Genomic DNA, 18,167 nt, shown 5'->3' with positions numbered 1-18,167 from the left:
ATTTATCATTGAAACTTTTTTTTTCTTTTTGAAGCTGTTGTTGTGACAACACAGAAAAGAAGCAAAGAATGTATGAAATAGATTTTGTGGCAACAAGGCATACAAATTGTTTGCATTCATCATGAACAGCATACGAATAAGAAGAAGTGTAGAATGAGATGATTGAAAAGAGTTTCCGTACTTTCATGAAGGCTTTTGTATTGTTGCTACATTAGGTTTATCTGGTGAAAGATCCAGCTATATGGGGTTTAAAGTAGTGGTATGGAAATTCCTGCAACAATACAGCTTATGTCAGTAGAGTGCCAGAATAGCTCAAGTCAGTTAATCGATATAAAGTAGTTATTATTGATTGATTAACCGTTTTGTATAATTCAGGGTAGTAAGAGGCTTGCCGAATAGTACACAGCGCGATAATGACTAAAAATTGGGTCCTAGACCAGTGTGACTGTTATGTCGGGCTAGATTCTACGAAATCCGGCCTCAGACCAGAATCATGTAAGGCTGGAGCCCAACTGGAGTCGGATATTCGGCCATTTCTATACCATGCACCTTCCGGGCTTTCACAATAATTAAAGGAAATGAGCGCGAACGGAACAGTCTATGTTTAGTCGAGGGTATGTATGTATAATTATAAACTTAACAATTGTGTAACTTGCCATGTAATGTCAAGTTTGTAACTAGACATCCTTTTTTCTAACAAGCAAATAGCATGCTTACATGATACAGAAATACCACTACGGTACCTGAAAGCGATCTCTTTGTCTGCTAGAGTCTATCGACTAACCACAACCTGTTCTTCTCGTAAGAAAGGATGAAAGTTGAAATTCTTCCTTAAATTAAGGTATGAAGCATGACTAAATCTATTCTTAAATTTCATAAATCTGACTTATTTCTCAAAGAATTATCTCAGCATGTACATGCTGAAGAGAAAGTCTCATCTAAAATTGTTTCTACACCATAATAATGAGGCAAGATGATTGTTGGATGATGGAAAGCTTGTTGACAACATAGAATATGACATGACTCTCAAAGTTTTTAAATAGCATACTTGAGGCTTTCAGTAAACGAGATGTTAAATGAGGTCAATTATCTTCGTCCTTACAACTTTGTTTGCTCTTTGTTGCTTGAAAAAATCTATTAAATTCTGAAGACATGCTTGATCAAATGTTGATTGTGGTTTAAAATTGATTAGTTGTGATTGACTTGACACTTGGGAAGACTCAAAAAATGATTATGGAATTGTATAGCAGCATTAATCTGTTGCAATAAAAGGAAATTACATTAATAGTTGCATCAAAATATTTCACGTTGTAATACATCAAAGAATGACTAGAAAAGAACCAGGATGCTTTATTATGTGTACATAGCAACTTGAGATAATAGGAAAATTAATGAGGAAATATAAAGAAGCAATTCCAACAAACACGAAAAACTTTTAATCATAATTCTTCATCAGAAAAAGAAAGCTGATGAGACGAGAAAAGGAAAGAGATGAAAGAAGCGACAAAACTTCTTAAGACTTTGTTCCTCATTCTTCTTCTTTTAACATCACTTTTTACGATTTTTGAATACTTGAAAGACAAGCGAGATGAAAATTGAAATCAAAAGAGTCCGTGACTAACTGTAAGTAACAAGTTGAGCACGTTTTAGAGTCAGCAGTGTCACTGATGCTTGTATATTTGTCAACGTAATCAAATGCTTTTGTATATGCTATCCACTTTGTCATGTTATGAAACTGTTATTGTGACATGCTGCCGGCTATTTATGTAAGAATGAGAGATTTCATATTTTTTACGTAATTTTTTTATGATGAAATGGAATTGAGCTTTGAGGAATGAAGTGTTCTTCTTTGAATTAAGACTTGTTTCTAACTCTTATAATTCTTTTTTGAATCTGAGATTCTTTTGAAGATGTAATGACAACGGAAGTAGAAAAAAATCTAAAATTGTAATTTATTTTGGCGGATTTTTGTATGGAATTAGACTTGACATTAAGTGTTGATGCAAGTGGTTCGGATCCCACTATAAACTGTAGGTCTAAAGGGTGAGGTACAACAGATTTAAAATCGCAGTGCCTCCAGCTCATAAAACTGGGCCCTTCAGTCTTATATATATATATATATATATATATATATATAAGGGTTGGTGTCTAATGACATTCAGTGTTAGGTTTAGGTCCGGAACAATGCCAGAGCTACATTGGCTACAGGGCGAATTTCAGATCGCCCACCCAGCTTGTCCTGCTCGGTTTTGATATTCTAATGACCAATCATATTCACACCAAATTTTCAATTTGGGTGAATATATTGCTTTTGGTATTTTGAAATTTCAGTTTTTTTAATTTCCTGCATCAGACTTACAGAATTGACAAATATTTCCAATGGTGGAAAGTCTGTGCCTGAAAATACCAATCCAACAGTGAAAACCGCATCTTGATTGGTGCTTTCTGTGCCGAGAAATCGCAAAAAAACACTTTCTGTTATTTAGTTAGTTAGTTAGTTAGTTAGTTAGTTAGTTAATCAGCACGATATCTCTCTTCAAACTCAATACTAAGACTTCGGGTTTTTTGCTTCTGGTAGGGAATGGGTATGGCAAGAACTGTATTGTTTTTGGAGCCATAAGATGCTTCCATTAAGGCACAAGATGTAAAAAACTGTCTTTTTTTGGTCCAAATTATAGTCGATTATTGCAAAATACATTTTTGTAAACAAACAAAAAAATAAATTGAACTGAATCTTACTGGATCTCATTTTAATGGTCTGGAAGTGAACTGGATCCTACTGGATCTTGTTTTTATGCATCTGGAAGTTGTATGGATCCTACTGGATCTCATTATAATGTTCTGGAAGTGAACTGGATCCTACTGGATCTTGTTTTTATGTGTCTGGGAGTTATATGGATCCTACTGGATCTCTTTTTAATGGTCTAGAAGTGAACTGGATCCTACTGGATCTTGTTTTTATGCATCTGGAAGTTGTATGGATCCTACTGGATCTCTTTTTAATGGTCTAGAAGTGAACTGGATCCTACTGGATCTTGTTTTTATGCATCTGGAAGTTGTATGGATCCTACTGGATCTTATTTTAATGGTCTAGAAGTGAACTGGATCCTACTGGATCTTGTTTTTATGCATCTGGAAGTTGTATGGATCCTACTGGATCTCATTTTAATGGTCTAGAAGTGAACTGGATCCTACTGGATCTTGTTTTTATGTATCTGGGAGTTATATGGATCCTACTGGATCTTGTTTTTATGTGTCTGGGAGTTATATGGATCCTACTGGATCTCATTTTAATGGTCTAGAAGTGAACTGGATCTTACTGGATCTTATTTTAATGGTCTAGAAGTGAACTGGATCCTACTGGATCTTGTTTTTATGTATCTGGGAGTTATATGGATCCTACTGGATCTCGTTCTAATGGTCTAGAAGTGAACTGGATCCTACTGGATCTTGTTTTTATGCATCTGGAAGTTGTATGGATCCTACTGGATCTCATTTTAATGGTCTAGAAGTGAACTGGATCCTACTGGATCTTGTTTTTATGTATCTGGGAGTTATATGGATCCTACTGGATCTTGTTTTTATGTGTCTGGGAGTTATATGGATCCTACTGGATCTCATTTTAATGGTCTAGAAGTGAACTGGATCTTACTGGATCTTATTTTAATGGTCTAGAAGTGAACTGGATCCTACTGGATCTTGTTTTTATGTATCTGGGAGTTATATGGATCCTACTGGATCTTGTTTTTATGTGTCTGGGAGTTATATGTATCCTACTGAATCATATTTTAATGGTCTAGAAGTGAACTGGATCCTACTGGATCTTGTTTTTATGTATCTGGGAGTTATATGGATCCTACTGGATCTTGTTTTTATGTGTCTGGGAGTTATATGGATCCTGCTGGATCTCATTTTAATGGTCTAGAAGTGAACTGGATCCTACTGGATCTTGTTTTTATGCATCTGGAAGTTGTATGGATCCTACTGGATCTTATTTTAATGGTCTAGAAGTGAACTGGATCCTACTGGATCTTGTTTTTATGTGTCTGGGAGTTATATGGATCCTACTGGATCTTATTTTAATGGTCTAGAAGTGAACTGGATCCTACTGGATCTTGTTTTTATGTGTCTGGGAGTTATAGGGATCCTACTGGATCTTATTTTAATGGTCTAGAAGTGAACTGGATCCTACTGGATCTTGTTTTTATGTGTCTGGGAGATATATGGATCCTACTGGATCTCATTTTAATGGTCTAAAAGTGAACTGGATCCTACTGGATCATGTTTTTATGCATCTGGAAGTTGTATGGATCCTACTGGATCTTATTTTAATGGTCTAGAAGTGAACTGGATCCTACTGAATCTTGTTTTTATGTTTCTGGAAATTATACGGATCCTACTGGACTATAAGGCTTAGTGATTTATAAAAGTACTGTAATCTGCCCAAGTCGGGCGAGCGAAGCTCAGCCCGGCTCGTAAAGTGATCTATAAAAGTACTGTAATCTGCCCAAGTCGGGCGAGCGAAGCTCAGCCCGGCTCGTAAAGTGATCTATAAAAGTACTGTAATCTACCCAAGTCGGGCGAGCGAAGCTCAGCCCGGCTCGTATAGTGATCTATAAAAGTACTGTAATCTCCTCAAGTCGGGCGAGCGAAGCTCAGCCCGGCTCGGATAGTGTTCTATAAAAGTACTGTAATCTGCCCAAGTCGGGCGAGCGAAGCTCAGCCCGGCTCGTATAGTGTTCTATAAAAGTACTGTAATCTGCCCAAGTCGGGCGAGCAAAGCTCACAAATTTTTGCGACTTGAGCACTAGAAGTTCGGACTTGGTTGAGCGAAGCTCACAAATTTTTGCGACCTGAACGGAGCGAAGCGAGTGAAGGCGTGAAAATTTTCCCAATCACTAGAAACTGCATATCTATGAAAATATGTTGCTGTGAGTAGAAAAATGGTTCGAGCGAAGCTCGAACTTTAATTGTTTGGATGCATTTCATTCATTTAAATAATTTTAGTTAACGTGTAAATAATCATTTTTTATCACATTTATCTCATAAATCAATTATTTTGTTCAAGTTGTGTTTTTAATTCTTACTTTTCTGTACAGTTTTTTGATCTACGTATGGTGTGAATATTCCCATGAAGCGTGATCCGCTTCATTACTAGTTTGATATTGGCAAATAGGAGCTAGTGATAAACCTGCTATAGGCTCTAATTAAGGCAAACCAGAGCTAGCAATCTGAATATCCCAAGCTGGCAGAAGTTCTCCAAAGAACTCCTGGAAGGAAGCTGTCAATAGAGACAGTATAGCATTTTGTATTGGCAATTGGCAGCCGAAAGCCGGCGATAGAACCAGCTTTGGGCGACATCTGAGGGAGGCCATGGATCACAGTTGATCTGTACGGCCATCCAAGTAGGTAAGTAAGTAGGCATAAGTTGTCAGCTGTCTACAGACGTTCTCTAAACTTGGCAATGGGCATCCGTGCGCCTCAGCTAAGAAAGTGAAGTAAACTAAGGCAAACCATGATCACAGTTGATCAGTATAGCCAGCGAAGTAAATAATTAAGATTGATATTCCAAAGAATCCGAAGAATTTGACTTTGAAACACCTCACAAAGTTTTAAAATAGTTCCAAACACAAGCGACACTAAAGAGCAATTAACTCTTCATTCTCAGAATTCTTCGATAATTTTCAGATCATTTACAGTATTACTCATAGTTCCAATAATACCAAAAACCATTAGAAAGTTTCAAGTCAATAAAACTTTGTCATTCTTAAGAAGAACCCAACAAATAACTTCTTTGACCTTTTAAAATTCGATAGAAAATTATCCTCCCTGACATCCTTTATAATTTATTGTTTTTGGGCTATCTAGATGCTCATCGTCACCTTTGAGCGGAATTTTCATCATAAAGACCCTCCCCTTCCAATTCGCATCCCTTTTCATTATCTATCAACATTAATCAACACTCACCTTCGTGCTCTATCTGAAGAAGATTAACTTGCTCCGGCTGCTCTTGCTGTGAACCCTTTAGAGTATCCTAAAAACAAGAAGAGATTAATTGTGGATATTTTAAAAAGTAATAATGCAAGCAATTATATCTGACATTAATTATTATGTAACATAAAACAATTAGTGTGTAATGTAATGTTATTCTTTAAAATGGAAATGTTTAGTGAAAACAATGAGCCTCTTATCATCGTTGTCATCATCATTATGAAAATGAGGAATTAGCATAGTCGACGATTAGGGACATCCGAGCTGTGTATAGTATTTTGAATGAAACCAGCTTGTAACGGTTGTTCAGGGATTTAGAGTAGTATGGTATGTGGAATATGTGGAAGATTGCAGCATTGTGATCTGTTAATCACCTGGAACTGAGAAACCGTGAAAGGCGGTTCCTGATGCATTCGATCAGAATGTTCAATATTTTTGGCAGTTGCGTGTAGTTTTACACCCAAATCAAGTCATTTGACCTCAAAATTCCCATCTACATCCGATACCTAATACAACAGTCATCAAGTTCCATCCAGTTTCACAAAACTTTACTTGACTGTGATTTCAAAGCACAGGATTTTACAACATCTACTGCAATTACGAAAATGATGATGGAAAAAAATGTAAATACAGGACATACGCTTTTGAAACAATAATGCTATATGATTTTAAAGAAGATGAATATGCATTATTTTTTGCATTCGTAAACGTTTCATGTTGCATGAAGTTATGGGGTTTTAAATAAAAATGAATTTTAATGATGGGTTTTTACGGGATTGAATGAGTTTTGTGGAAATAATTGAAGGGAGGTTGTTTAAGGCGCTTGAAGAGATTTGGAAGATTTCATGATTTTTTAATATGGATCTCCAAAAGGAATGGTCCCTCAAACCCCACCCTAATCCTCCTTAATACGCCTCTTAAGTCTGGGAGTCTGGAGTCTGGGACGCATCTGGAGCTGCTTAGACAAGTTTAGAGGCAAAGATAAATAAAGGGAGAGAGCTTTTGATCCTATAGCCTCTGATCACTCGGAACATATTCGCAAATGGCTTATTAAGTGTTGACTTCAAATCCCTAATTTGACGGAGGCTAAACAATCATTTTCTTTGCATTTTCTATGTAAAGGATTGTTCAATTATAACGTGAAAGAACCCGCTCTTGGCCATGAAGTCCAATGATCCCCAGCTTGAGACCAATTGACGACTCCCAAGCTACGGAGTGACTACTAAAGGGAATATAATAATAATTAATACCAAATAATTTCAAAAACTCATCCAAAAAAATTATTCCTCAATTTCATAGCCAGACATCAGACAAAATTCCCTTTAATTCCCTCCAGTAACACAAGCATACCTTTAAACAAACAATATTAAAATGCATGTAAAGCTTGATACATATCAACATGAGTTCGTCGCTTAATGATGATGATGACGATGAAAAAAGATGAGACAACATAACAAGGCACATGGGATAATTAAAAAATGTGTATTTTTAGAATTAGAACATTCAGTGAGAGCACAAGGAAGAATGAAAATCTAGGACAATTGTGACAGAAAAGAGAAAAAAAGCTAAGAGATCAGATAGCTTCAAGTTAATGAGAATAGAAAGACACAAGAGACATTGAAGGAAGACAATTACACAGATGAATAGAGATATAGATAGAGTAAAAGAGCCATTGAACAGGTAGGAAGACTGAATGATACAGGAATAGCTAGATAGAAAATGACAAAAGCAGTTTAAAAATAATTTTTCTGCTTAATACTTGGAATTAAAATTAACTTTGACCAGCTCAATTACACAATATGTTTCACAGATTATCTACGACATTAAAGAAATTGGATATAAATGTTGATTACAAAACTTACAGCTAGCCTGTAAACACTATCATTTGATACACTTGATGTTATTGGGAATGTCCACAACTTTTTTCCTGAATTAATGAAAATGTGAAATTTAAATTTTGATTTTTTGTTGAATTATGAACAAATGATTGCTGAGATTGAAGAGTTTTTGAGAGGATTTTGTGTTTGAGGTTCAAGTTTTGTGGAACTAGATTTGGATTATTTGAAGATTATCCATCTCTGGGTCTTCTAAAGGTGATGAACGCGCCATATATGCAGCTCTATGCTGCCCCTAGCTTAACATTATCATGAAACAGACTCGCTTTCTCGCGGTATAGACCGTCAATCGCAAAAGGGACTGTCAATTGCGGTTAATCGCGGTAGAAGCCGTCAATCGCGGCAAAGAGCGTCAATCCAAGCCACATGGTGCGTCGGAATCTAACGAGGCTCTGGTATTACAAGGCGAGTTGGTCTAGCAAGCCGCGATACTAAACTATAAGCTAGGTATACCTAGGTAGGTCATGGATCACAACTGACCTATACGACCACCGCAGTAAGTAAGTATCCATCTCGGACTCAAACTCAAACTAAGTACATTTTCGCATCATCACGTAAAACTACACCTTATTACAGCTCTCAAATACAAAACATCTCTCAAAAACCCTCCAAGGATATCGACCAATCTATGATGGCAATCTGTAATCAAAGGAAAACAACCACGTGCATGCACGTGACTCACCTCTTTTGCTGAACGTATTTGGTAAGCATGCTGAGCATTGCGCTGCTAAATCAGTTGATGGATGGCAAATGACTGTACCCATAAAGAAGCTTGTAAACTGAAATAGAAGAGAAAAAAAATTGTGTTAATTTTCATAAACTTTGTTAGCTTCAAAGCTGCAAATTTTCTCGTGTATGCTTATGTCACTTTAATACAGAGTGTAAAGCTTTGTGTGAAGGATTGAATGATGAAATGAGAGAAATTTTTTGGGTGCCATGAAGAAAATTGTGAGCCAAAATATTCAACAAGGACATGAAGAACTTGTTTATTGCGTTTGTTGGCATTGGAACTTGTATAGCTAGTAAAATTCCTTGAAATAATGATATTTATATTCTATAGTATGTCATGAATTATTGAGGACTAAACATAAGGCTCACATTTCAATTGAGAATTATATCGGGATGTTGTGGTCTAGTTCTTCATTATTTAGGCTATGAACTTGTTTTGGCTAAGTAAAAAGGTTATTGGACTAGCTGTATGCCTCAGAGTTGGCCGGACATTGTGGAGACGTCTTTTTGGAGTCAAAACTCCTAATGTCCTGCCAATTCAGATATGTCTAGTTCTAAGGACATATATTAGTAGTCCTCAGAACCAGACGTAACTAGACATTCAGCTAGTCAAATAAAATCTTTTTCACACTTCGGAAAGAAAGCTGCAAATGAAAAATAGTAAATTCCAGACGAAATGAATCAACAAAGCACGTACATAGCATGTTACAATTTGTATTTGCAAGAAAAGTAATATTTTGTTCGTTTAGTTCTCATGAGATCTGATTATATGGATTACAGCATGAAGAGAAATCCATTTCATATCATGTTTATTTCTTTGATACTTAAAAACTTGTTAAAAACAAAGAAATAAGCTGAGAGAAAAAAATTCAAATTTTTTGTTCATTTGCGAATAAATTACAGAAAGAATTTCATAAAGGTAAGGTAAGGTAAATTTAAGCAGCAGCATGGAATTCATTGAATTCAGAGGAAAGAGATTCATTCCATAAAACCCGAGTGACACAAATGAAGAAGGCTCTACTGGCTTTACTTGACAATGGCGCACGAGAGCCCATTGCTGCAATTAGAGTTCGTCGAAAGTTGGATCTTTCTTTAGATAACTTCAGTCAGTTTCTAATTCACAACATTTGTGCATCGTTGTTCACACAGGGTGCGTAGAAGGTTGCTCTATTAAGAAGAATAATCCAAGCAAGCTAAGATCGTACTCTCAAGAGCTTGATAAACTGTGAGAAAAGCTCACGTGCATGCTCATCTAGTATATTAAAGGTGAGCCAGCGCTTGAGAGTATGCTCTTTGCTTGTTAAGGTAAGTTTCCGCTAAAACTCTTTTATTAACACCAAGTAGAAGCCGCCTTCTTAGAAGACCAAGTGACGACACAATCCTTAACGTAACTACTTCAGACTTTGTGGATGGCAAAAGATCGCGAGGAAGACTGAAGAATTCTTGGATTGGATGTGTTGAAAAGGACGCTTGTGTCCTTAATATCCCGAGATAGCAGAAGGTTTCGAAGGATAGTGCTGTCTTTAGACATTACCTATGCGCGACAATGGGTCCTCGTGCGCCCCAGCCAAGGAATTAAGGAAGTAAGTAAGAAGCTTTCTTAATTGGACAGTTCCATGAGTCAAACCTTCTTCATTTATGCCTCTCGGTAAGACACTTTTAACCGCCAATCTTCCATTTTTTTAAAGATAAAGTAATTCAAGTTAAGTGAGCACACAGAATGTTACTTTATACCTCATAAACTGCATGCAAGAGCTCATTTTTCCCCAGTTTTGTTACCCAACCATATCTCGTGAAGTTAAATAAAAAAGAATTTTTTATGATTTTCTTCCCGAATTGATGCTCAATTCACATTACGATACTTCCATTTTAATAGTTTTGTAATGTATTAAAAAAACAAATTAAGGATGCAAGTTTGTTGCAGTTCCAGTTATAAAATGTTGAGCTGTTAAATCAAAAAAAAAGTAATGAGTTTGAATAAAATATAAAAAAAGAAGCTCAAGGATTATTTTGGAATTGCGCTTAAAATATTCTATTTTATTTCATTTCTGGCAATAATTCAGACATATCCAAACTATTACAATTGTCAACTGAATTACAAATAAATTTACAATTTCAAAATTGTTATACATGAACATTGACATGATTATAAATATATATATTTCTATTTTTTCAAATGAACGTGTCTCGTGCTTGTGAAATGACATGAAGACGACATGCAATCGTTAGTTAACAACAAAATGTTTATATGATGTGTTATTACTGTTGGGAATGCCCACATATGTCGGACATACATTTCATACGGATTTTATATTCTCTCTATTCAGTTTTATGCAATTTAACTGCGACCAAGTTATGGATTTAATCCGATTAATAGCAATATTTTTTCTATGAAGGATTGGAGGATTGAGGCAGTTTGTCTATGGGATGCAGAAAATGCTTTGGATTTGTAAATGGTATTTAGGCATTCAGGGGGTGCATTTGTAAAGGGTATAAGATTATTAAGAATCAATCAATGGAGATTTATACTCAATTTATTTAAAGTTTTGAAAATGAAGCAGGTAAAACTCAAAACAGAGGTTGAAGACGGTTTGGATTTTCTATGAAAAATCGTCTTAAGACGTCCTTAATCATTTGATTACTGAGAAAAATGGAATCTGGTGTATCTAGCAATATTCAGAACATATTTAAACCAGTGCAAAAGGAAGACCACTGTTGCCGATAGTTAGGTAATAATCCGGAAATCTGTATCATTCTGTACTGAGAACATGGGTTTGATTCACATCAGAGATCGATCTTTCAATCATACTGGATATCAACTGCTCTTTTACGATTCTAGTCCGGTACTCTTCTTCTTAGGAACCTAGATAGTCTAGCCTCCACTGAATTACCTATGCTGATGACAAGCTTATCGCTGACAAACCGCCAGTATGTGCGATCAACAAGCAGTTCACGAAACAGTTATATAAACTAACCTTCCAGAAGCTGATATTACAGAAGACGATTGAAGTGACTTCACGACATTACAACTCAATATAAAATTACTTGGAAATTACAGTTGACTTCAAGCTCTGGCTCAAATTTAAAATTTTCCAATTAATTAATTTCAAAATTATGAACTTCTCTCAACAAGGCAATACCAAAAAATTTTCAAAAACGACATCCTCCTGCTAAGTCTCGAACTGTGTACATGTCCCTCTAATCTGATTTAGATATCTATCTGATGCTGACGATTTGCATGAGAGCTATCACAATCCGATTAGATATCTATCATAATAACATTGCAACAATGAAAATAATTTTGCTACAGTTCCATTAATAAAATGCGCATCATCATCATCATCTGATATAATCGGATATCGATTTCAGTAAATTTCATAACATTTCCCAATATCTTCTTTCTATTTAACGATAGTATGTTCATAAAAGAGTAACAACAAAAAAAATGTCAATTGCAATCACTTGCCATTCTCGAAATGCTTATTGAAATAAATAAAAATAAGAAGATAAAAATGTAAATATACATAAATTGCTTCATTAAGCTCCTTAATACCATATCCAACAAACAGTTTGTATTTTTTTTTGCTGTAATTTACATTTGTCACGACTTCATTAAGCACAGCAGTGAGAATGACAAAATTCCATAATGATCAGCATGTGCAATCTCATTTATTTTATCGAAAATGAGAGGATTATTAAAATTATACACAGAATTGTATTAAAAACCTGTTTTTTTTAAAGCTACAGTGCTATTGCTGCCACCGACAAGCACCTCATGCGGTGAGAATTATTAAGGAAGAAATGAGGAAAATTTGATTCATTACCAAATTTAGGCTTTTATGTATATATATCGACACAAATATTGTTTTATGGATGATGAAAAATGTTTGCTTGAAATTATGAAATTTTGCATGTAAACAGACATCAATTGACGTTAATGAGGTAGACGTGCGAGATTTCGCTGTGCAGATTCTTTTTTTTTTGTTGCGTTAAAAAATTTTATTGTAAAGAAATTTTTCATTTTATTTATTATTGATTTTTTTTTGGGAAGTATTGTTAAGGAGTTGTGGTCCTAGATGTATTTAAAAAAAGTCATGAACATTTTATTGTGGATTTGGATATGGTACATTTGCAATTTATAATGTGGAGAATTTGTGGATTTTTTTTAGAATATTTTGGAATTTGTGTGATAATTTACAGTTTATGGCCACTCAAACAGTACTCTCCCCATAACTATTAGGGTTGTCCAAGCCTAGGATCCTGAGGATCCTGGATGACGGAGGTCAAAATCGAATTAATTTCTGTTTTGAAAAAGCATAACAAATTGAATTTGGGGAATTGGGGAAGCCGAAGTCTGATTGCAAAGCTGACTAAATGTCAAGTGTATACATTTTCGTGGCATTCCCTTATATCGCTAAAAACACGGCTGGCAACTGAGCGTTGTGACGAGATAAGTACAACAAAGGATAAAATAAAAGAATATCTAAAGCACCTTGTATGAAGGTTGGCAGCCTCACAGTCAGGCTAGGGATGGTAAGGCTAACAACCGACCATTTCTGAAATCATTTTGTACAAAGAAAACAACTTAAGAGTAACAAATTGAACAATTTCGTCCAAGTTAGAGGAGATAGGAGGTGTTTGACACTAGAATACACTTTGAGACACTAGGAACTTAACTCTAGAAACCGACTACAGACACAGAAACTTGAACAGGGGGGCAGATTCTCAGGTGAAAATGTTAGACATTTTTGTCACTTTTTACTTTTCCCCATTGTATCCCACAGGACCTGAATAGTAATAATATCATCCATTTTACTTTGGATTGATCCCAGAACATTCCCAGAGCCCATGGTATCTACACCAATAAACCACATTTATCATCCTCCATAATTCAGCTACACAAAACAAGATCATCTGCACTTTTTCAACCCAATTTGTTTACAACTGTGTATTTTATTCAAATCTTCTCATGCATCAAATTTTATGACTAAATAAAATATTTTAATGTATTCTTTACAACCGAGCATTTTTATCTTTTTTATTCGGTGCTTAAAGCTTGAAATTTCTTTATGCGAAAAACGTGATTCTTCATTTAATCTTTCACACGATCTCTCAGTCGATAATAATTATAGATGATGATCATAACTTAATTTAATGATTTGATTAAAAATATTTAAAATTAAAATTTTAATATCAATAAACAAATTCAATTTGCGTATAGTTTAAGAGCTCTCCAAAGTCATGCATGTTTCACTTATTTATTCTCTTTTCTATGACATGGAAATATTTTCTTTACTATAAATTTGCAATTAGTTTTTAATATAACATCATTATTACGTAAATACTCAATGTTAATAAACATTTCAAGCTAATTTATAGTGAATAATAAGTTAATAGATTTATATTATAAGGTGTATGACATGCAAATGCAATCTATGGGGACTTGCTGGTTTTTAAATCGATGATGTAAATACAAATTTATAGATAGGGGCTATCTTAAAGACGTATCAAAAATTAAAATAGAGATTGGGGTCTTTTGACTAAATTTATGCAATTTGGGAAGATTTTCGAGACAAAAGTCTCAAATTCTAAGATTTTAAAGATCCCTCAAAAAGATTGATGATTACACCTTTGACTACCTGCATCATGATGCATACTGAAGTTACAAACATACCATTAGGACATTTAATGTGATTCTAACAATAATTTATGATCAAAAGACTTTTCTTCGTCATTGAATAAGCACAAATCAGTTAATCAAATATCCTGCCTAAGACTATTGTGACTCTGTCTTGGTGCCGGATTGAGCTGACATCTTGTGCAATTCAGGTTAGTTATTGGACATTCTAAATAAAAACCTTACAATATTCTAAAACTAAAAATTGGCTTGAATTTTGTCAACATCATATAAAATTCAAGCTGTCTTCGAGCTCTACAATATTCTAATTCAACTTAAAATTGCAATAATTCACAAATTTACTCCTCAAGATGTCCACCCATTGAACTAAATTACGATTAATAATGCAGATAAACTTAATATTTACTTGACCAATAAATTGATTTGACACACTATGAAATTATTTCACGTCAACTTATGACGCGTGCTGAACATGATATTAATTTTTATTACTTCTTATACGTGAACATTCATTTATGCGATTAATATTACGGTATAATCCATATTGGTGAATGCAGAGGCTTTGAAATAAACATGTAAAAATGCAAAATACGGAGAATTTGAATATTTTTTATTGAATTTTTCGAAGTTCAAGTGCAATGAATTCAGTTTAATGCGTAGTTGGCCTGTTTTGGAATGAAGCACGGTAAGTGAATTTTAATGGATTTTAGGGTGATAATTGATGGAAGTTTTTTGGTTCTCACCAATTTTTCTTGCATATTTAAGTTTGTATAAAATGTAAATTTTACCCCAAAAAAACTAAATTAATGTTAATTACTTTTTGAACAATATAGAGACAAACAATGCTCAGGAAAGCTTTTAATTCAAGTTTTTAAATCCATTAAAAATCAAATTACCGACTAAATTAAGCATTTGAGCTTTAAACCCATCAGTATCAACTTTTCATTCCTTCAAATCAGCATAAAATTGAATAAGAAGAAAATTGCACATTTTAAATTGAAAATCAGTTCAATCCATGCTGAATTTAAAAAGATTATTCAGGGAATTATTACTTTATGAAGAGAAAATCCTCAAAAGATTGGGTTGCTGACGATGCATTCAAGTAATTTGCTAGAAAATTTGGATCTTACTAATTTTTCACATCACGTTTAATCTTATTCCATAAAATTTACTTTGTAATAAAAGCCATTTAATCAGCTGAATATTATAGAGTTACGGCATTAATACCTGAAATTTAGTTGGAATCATGGTTATGCTTGACTTGGGTTGCACCTCTTAATACTGTATTTTATTGAAATACTTGTGATTTGAGGACGGGTAACTCAGGTGACATAATTTGCTATGTTGAACAATTTTGTCACTTTTTGTCACTGGTTAGACTAACTCAGATGCCAAATTCTGTCATTTTTGACAATTTTGTAACTTTTTGTCATTTGTCACCCAAGTTCTCTGCTTTTGCAAGTGATTAAAATCAAGACCAACTGTAATAAATATTCTTGTGATGAAGTATTAGAATCGACAGTGATCAAAGCTAATTAAAGTTGGGAATAAGTGGGCATGTTTCTATACTTCCTTATCATTCTTAATGTACAATACCTTTTGTAATAAATATTAACTTTATCTTTGACATGTTGCAGGAAGGCACATGATGAACAAATGGTCGAAAATACGACACTAGCACGACTTAACTCCGGCGTGAGGCCAGATTTCATCGATTTAGGCTTGGAGTTAAAGTCACGCTGGCTTGGTGCCAGATTTTCAGCCATATCTACGCCGTCTTCTTTTCCGTCCTCTAAACACAATGTTTAAGTGACATTATTATTAAGATCCATTAAGATATATGTCAAAATTGTAAACAACCAACAAGTTTTGCTTACAATAAACAATCAACGACTTTATCTTTTCGCATATTGCATGACTAGAACCTGTTCACTTAGCTTCATTTTCTTCATCAACCATAAGTAAATCATGATTTATGAATATCCATTATATTTACCTGACAGATTGACTGAAAAACTTCATGTACTCATTTATATTGTTCTGTCTTCATCAGACTATCAACAATATCAACTCTTCTTATAATGACTGGAAGATTGATTCTTCTCATGCTCGTCAATCTTTTACTCTTTTCACTATTTGGATCGAAATTGATGTCGCCGAGACAACTCATCGTCTATCGGTAATATTTCATGATACAATAGCAAGTCTGAGAGTATAAAGAAGCAGTTTATTTTGATTATGTTGAGATCAGAACGTCCCTAAGGGATAATGTCTGGGATGTTTTATTTTGTTACGTCTGGGAGCTTTCTTGAGACGCTTAATTGCATTGTTTGATATTTTTCTGAATTTTAAAGCACTTATTTATGGTAAATTATGAAGTTTAAGGAATATGATTAAGAATCCTGTCAATCCTCATCAGTCATACTTTCGCGTCTATTCTAAAAAGCCAAATAAATCAGTAAAATCAACAAAATTTCCCCAAAATAATTGAAAATCCATTACTGTACCGGATGAGAAAATTACATTTAAAATTAATTACTGAAAAGTGTCTAATGGTGTTGAAAATAGAGCAACAAAAAGAAATTTTTGGAAGCTTTTAGTTCCATTAAATATTTCAATTAAATTGAGCAAATGAAAAACAAACATTGACACAATAAATTTTTCAGTTTGAATTTTTCGGTCAATAGAAGCAGTTTTAAAAATGAAAGGAATCAGCATAAAAATCAGTGAAATCCTCGAATCTGATGAATTATTTCTATTTGAGGAAAAAATTTTGAGATTTTTTGGCATTTGGCCATGTGATAAAGGAACTAATTGGAAAATCTGGAGTGTCATTTCATTCCACGTTATTTTCACTTTTATTCCTCAAATTAATTGTCTGGCTGAAGCGTTGAAATGCCAAGACTATCTTAAAGTCGTATCAGTTGCAAGTAAGCTATTGATAGCAATCATCATCATCCTGTCAGCATTAAGTGTTCTGATTCACAAAGACAAATTTAATTTATTGATTACAAAAATCAAGTCTAATTGGTACAAGCATGAACCTGTTGAATTTCCCAAATGGAATGAATATCGACGCAGATTAGTGAAAATTGGAAATACATTTATAATATGCATCCTATGCATCACTCACTTAATGTCAATTATATTTCATTATACACCAAATATAAAATTTTTTGTGCGATATATGACTAATGATTTAGATTTGATGGATCCGAGCATTGATAGGGAAACAATTCTACGTGTCAAGTAAGGCCATTCGTCTAACAGACAATTAGCATACTCATCTGAGTATCCCGGACAGCACATTGCGTAGAATTGGTCGAGAATCCCAACTAAAGACAATTTGACTCTAGCTTGATCCTGGATTTTAACGAATTTTGTCTTGGGCTAGAGTCACGTTGGCTTAGGGCAATGGTGAGCAATCTTTTATTTTTCGCGGCATACAGCTCATGGAATTTTCAAAAATGTTTGATTGCACACTAGTGTTCCGCAGCACACGGGTTTCCCACAACTGGCTTAGGGCCGAATTTTTGTCAATTTCTACGTCATGTGCCTTCCGGGTGTACTCAATCATTATATTTAATTGAATATGCTCGTTGTCCATTCAAATTCCTAAATTACATTAATTAATGAATCCTAATTACATTTTTGATACCTTTGACAGCTTTGGATTCAACTGGGACCAAACACCATATTTTTCTGTCTATAAGCTGATTATTATCCCAATTCATATGATTTCAGTCACATTTTTCATGACAATTCACTCATTTTTCTTAAAACTTATCAACTATACAGCATCATATTTCATATTTTTGAATGAAAAAGTTGATAAAATTGATGAAATTGTAAAGAAAAGGAGGAACAAAGAAGGCGCTATCCAGAAGGAAGTAAAGTCATTTGTTCAGGATCAT

Source organism: Chironomus tepperi, unplaced genomic scaffold, assembly GCF_022539635.2.
Source record: "Chironomus tepperi strain 1889 unplaced genomic scaffold, CSIRO-AGI_Ctep_v1 contig_418, whole genome shotgun sequence".
Lineage (NCBI taxonomy): Eukaryota > Metazoa > Arthropoda > Insecta > Diptera > Chironomidae > Chironomus > Chironomus tepperi.
Note: the sequence above shows the minus strand (reverse complement) of the source record.